Genomic DNA, 5343 nt, shown 5'->3' on the forward strand with positions numbered 1-5343 from the left:
AGAGAGAGAGAGAGAGAGAGAGAGAGAGAGAGAGATAGGAGAGATGTAAGAAAAATCACGGAAAAGGGATGAAGTCCTTTGACAAAAATAGTGTTCACAAGAAGAGAAGTAAAAATGGTGTAACTTGTTTTCTCCTTAGGAAAATACTACTCAGCATTCTATTCAAAAGCCCTGATAAAGAAAGATATTTTACAGAATCAAGTATTATGTCTCTGTACAAATGATGCTCTTGTGATCTGGAAAAAGCATCAAGCATGTATCAGTGCATACACACACACACACACACACACACACACACACACACACACAGGTTTTATTTTCAAAACTTTTGCTGAAGTTTTTTATTAAGTTCCTTACAATTAATGTCATATTTTAACTTTCTCTTTTTCTTAGAAATGATTCACTTGATTGCATGCCTGTATGTGAGTCCAGAGAGAGAGGAGCTAAGGCAGTTGGAGCTTCTGTTGACACTCTAAATTCATGTGAGTATAACTTGAACAGCATATTAAGAAATAAAGAGAATCGTCTCATGTGATTTGCAAAGAGCCTTGGGAATGAAGATATTTGAGAATTAGCATGGTTATTTACTGAATACTGGGTCTCGGCCATCCTGTTGCTAGGGAGTTGGGTGAGATTCTAAACCTCTAAGAGGAGAACTTTGAAGCAGTCTCTCTCACAGCTAAGGTTATATTGTCTCTCTGAGGACAATAACCTGCAGGACTCAGCAAACAAAGCAACCTTCTTTCATTTCAATATCTTCTTAAGTCTCTCTCTCTCTCTCTCTCTCTCTCTCTCTCTCTGCCTGTCTCTCTCTGTCTCTGTCTCTCTCTCCATATTATCTATCTATCTATCTATCTATCTATCTATCTATCTATCTATCTATCTATCTAACTATCTATCTATCTATCTATCTATCGACTGATCTATCCCTCCATCCATCAATCATCATCTATAATACATTATTGTCTTGTGAATTCACATTTCTCTAAAGTGTTGACAGTAACTTGTCAATACACAGTGAAATCTAAGAGAAGGAATGACTTCATTTTGTTTTGTGTGCATTTCCAGTACCTCAGTGTCTAAACTGTGAGAGATCATCCTGGCTATTTGCACATATCTGTAATCCCAGTACTGAGAAAGGTGAGACAAAAGCATTACAGCAAGTCCAAGGATACCCTGGCTATATTCTGAGTTCTGACATAGCCTAAGCTGCAGTGTGATAACCATTTCCCCATGTAAAATTCAGATAAATAAGTAGTAGCATCTCAAATATTATTTTAATAGTTTTGGACTTTCATCTCAGTTCTATCCTCTCCTTTAGTGTTAAAATTTACCTTCAAGCACTGCTTAAATTCTACTCAGCAGTGTAACAATTCGTCTGATTTTTCTCCTGTGTTGTTCAACTTAGAGCAATGTTTCAAATCTTCTCGTACATATTTTATTATAATTTACCCAAATCACTTCTACATTTTAGCCTTTTGAAATCAGGGAAATGGATTTAGCTTTTTTGTTAGCCTCCCTAACTCTTGGCTAAGAGCTTACTTTTCAATAATTATTGGCTGTAATTGCTATCTTTAGGTAATAGAGAGCCTCTGGCATATTTCCAAACATGTTAGTATTATCTTTGATAACATATTTTGTTCCTAAAATAAAAATTTGGCTATTTGATAGGAAGCTTACTATAAGCAATCTTGAATTTATCAAAAAATTAAGTCCTATATTGAAGAAATCATACTATTCTGTATATTTTTATGTAATTATTTGTGACCTATTATCAAATAACTACATTTGTTAACTCAAATGATGTACACACATGTACACAAATCCATACCTTTAATCTTGGTTAGTTTAATGTTCTGTGAGATTTTTACAATACTTACCAAGTTGAGTTCTGAATATACATGTCTTGTGTGTATATGCATGCAACTTTAATCAAATCCCATGTAAATAAAGCAAATGAACTGTAACTCTCACGTAAACCAGCACCATCAGAGAAGAAACAAATGTAGGGTTTAAGGTGAATCTAAGGATTCTGCTGAAGACAGGTATTTAAGAAAACATCTGGGTACAGAAAGCTTACAAATTAGTTGCAGACACTTAAAACTGAGTGGCCATTGATTAAGTCATTGTGAAGGAAATAAAATCCTCTTGCAGTCTCTTTATGTTTCTAACAAGTGCAACTAATACTACATAAACTAAGACATTTACAAAGTGTTTCAAGAATCTGGGTAATTAGTCCTGCCTTTATATAATCTCCACTGCCTGCTTTCCTGCTTTGCTGGTCCAGTTTACCTGTTCTTTCCAGTTCCTCCTCCTCCTTTTACTCCTCCTCTTACTACTATTACTTTTCTTCATCCTCCTCTTCCTCCTTCCCCTCTTCCTCTTATATTTAAGTGTTTGGTTAGGGCTACTTGGCACCAGACAGACTTTGGATGGGGGTCTGTTCCCTCAATAAAATCAATTCATCTTTCTTCTGCTTTCATTACCCCCTGATTGCCTGTAGTTCTTCAGGTGGGCCTTGTAAAATTTTCCTCATCCACATTGGCATATCATCTGGTGGTGGTGTTATGCAGACATTGTTTAATAAATCAATTGCTGAGGTTTTATAAACACAGTTTCTCTTTCATCCCTCTCATACCCCTCCTCTTCTTTTTTAAATATATATTTGCTTTTGGCTTGTGAATATAAGGATTCTCTGTGTGTATCAACCTTGGCTGTTCTTGAACTCACTTTGTAGGTCAGGGTGACCTTGAACAGATATCTTCCTCTGTCTGCCTCCTGGAAAAAGCTGGGATTAAAGAGATTAAAAGCATCTTCTATCACAACCCTCATGTCTTAAAGTCACTAGTTCACAGCAGTTGTCTTGGTCCTCTTGATTTTCTTACATTTGTGTTCCCACCTAAGGCTGAAGAAGGATTAGTTTTTGTTTTTGTTTTTTTTTTTTTTTGATTATGTCCTCAAACTCATATATATCTTCTTACCTTTATTGAGTTAATTTGCCCTGGGTTTGATATTCTGAAATTCATCTGGCGCTTTTTGCCTATCCTGGAATTGTATGCACTGAAACATTTTCATGAATTAAAGTTTTTCCACTTTACACTTCTGCCAAACCTTTTCCAAGAAACAATCAACCAAATCAATAACGATTCTTTGGTGTCTTGTGGGGTACTATTTTTTAAAATTAACTATTCTGTTTTTCATTAATGTCAACTTTATAGACATAGAAACAATTTGTTTGGGAAAACTATGTTGGAATTAATTTGTATTTTTTCTGCAACAAAACTTTAGAATGTAAACTGTCCTTATACTTGATATGTAGCTCAGGTGACTTGGATGATATCCACACACATAAGCCACTCATTCCCAGACTGAAATTTGCAAAGATGATTTATTCCCAAAGCACAGTCAAAAACTTTTAACATCAATGATAGGATCCTATAAATACTTTGCAAACACCCTGGACCATGACTATATAACCTCAGAAGGGATAACCTAGTCCTGTACCCTAAACTAAAGAGTAGAGTACCTTTTGGGGGAATCTTGACTTTCTTTAAAAAAATCTTTGTAATATTGAAAACTCTTCATCCAGGATAGTGGAAACTTCCCTATAACTCTCCTTTCCCAGCCTTCAGTTAAAGTTCCCTCCCCATAGACACAGGACTCCTGGAGATCATGTCCAATTAGGGTAGAGTTGCTTATAAATGCCTGGTATGTGAAGTAATGAACAACAGAGCTTGTTTCAAACATGGTAGAAAGCAAGGACTGATACCTGAGGCTGCACTCTGACTTGTGCATGAACACACACACACACACACACACACACACACAGAGAGAGAGAGTTTAAATAACTGACCTTTGAAAGGAGTTGCCCATGTTCCTGAAAGTAACCCTTCTCCCATGTCAGTGAAGCCAATGAACTCACAGCTCCCCTTTAGTGAACTTTGGTGGAATTGTACTTTGTTTTGTTGTTTGTAAATTATAAGGGTGGAGGAAAGTATTGAAACTGAACCTACATAAGCATATCCTGCTGTCAGTCCTACATAAGTTCTGATGATCCAAAATCTGTTCCTCAATTTTGCATAGACATCCCTTTATCTACTGAGCTGGCCTCAGCTGTTTGGGCACTGTTACACACCACAGCTTTCAAATGAGATTTCTTTTCTCTTTCATTTTCTTTCCTTTCCTTCCTTTTCCTTTCCCTTTTTCCTTTCCTTTCCTCCTCCCTTCCCTTCCCTTCCCTTCACTTCCCTTTCCTTTCATTTCTTTTATATTTCCTCTTCTCTTCTTTCTCTTCTCTTCTCTTTCTTCCTTTCTTTCTAATTTTTATTTTCTCTTTTATAAAGGAGGTTGCAAGGGCAAAGGGCACATATAAAGGGATGGGAGATGAGTGGTACTGGGGCACATGATGTGAAATTCACAAAGAATCAATAAAATGTTAAAAATATTAAAAACAAGTCTTTGTAGTAAATTTAAAAACTAATGCACAGACACCAACAATAATCAAGACTTTCTCAGGGTCAGGATCAGCCATATCTCCAGGCATCCCTCTTTCTCATTCAAGGTTGTTAGGGATTAATCTTCTCAAAGTTGCCATCACTTATTAAAGCAACATCTTTTCCAGATTTCCAAAGGACCTGCCAAGGACGATTATATAGTCACCTTAAACAAATACAAAGAGTATAGTTAATCTATATATAAACCATTCATGGGGATTTTTAATAGCACAACTGTGTGAAGGCTATATTTAAATACAAAGCAGCACAGTAGCATAAATAGCTTGGCTGAAAATACATCTTCATCAGATGATCTTATTGTTCCCCTTATTCCCATAAATTAGATATTCTGCCATTCTTCACAATTTTTTTAACTGGCATCATATTGATTAATTGGAATTCTGTAAAATTATAATTATTAGTAGTACTTATTATCAAATTACTTGTAACAGTTTAAGTAAAAAAGCAACTGTTATTTGTCTTAAAATAGATTGCAGTCTTGAGAAAGTAAAAACAAAACAAAACAAAACAAAACCCTGTAGTATATTTGAATGTTTACTAGTTTTCTCTATACATTTAAATTGGCCACTACACAAGCTGGAGGGGTTGAATTCTGTGAAGGTCACTTCTTTTTTCTTTCTATAAATGAACACAATGGTATAACTCTGAATCTTCTAGGAGAATCAACCCAATTTCCATCCATTTAATTCATCTTTTTAATAGCTGGGCAGTGGTGGTGCACACTTTTAATCCCAGCACTTGGGAGGCAGAGGCAGGCAGATTTCTTGAGTTCAAGGCCAACCTGGTCTACAGGTTGAATTCCAGGACAGCCAGGGCTACTCAGAGAAAC

The 5343-nt window shown here is 35.9% G+C and overlaps 1 protein-coding gene across 3 annotated transcripts in view; it reads left to right on the forward strand.

The window, feature by feature from the left end:
• Lrrc4c (leucine rich repeat containing 4C) overlaps positions 1-5343 on the forward strand; it is a 1245152-nt gene that overhangs the window by 489195 nt on the left and 750614 nt on the right. For all 3 annotated transcript variants that reach the window (XM_031371128.1, XM_031371127.1, XM_031371130.1), the window contains exon 3: positions 394-482. The gene's annotated coding sequence lies outside the window, so the exon portion shown is untranslated. The remainder of the gene's footprint in view (positions 1-393; positions 483-5343) is intronic.

The sequence above is a fragment of the Mastomys coucha genome, unplaced genomic scaffold, assembly GCF_008632895.1.
Source record: "Mastomys coucha isolate ucsf_1 unplaced genomic scaffold, UCSF_Mcou_1 pScaffold15, whole genome shotgun sequence".
NCBI classification, from domain to species: Eukaryota; Metazoa; Chordata; class Mammalia; order Rodentia; family Muridae; genus Mastomys; species Mastomys coucha.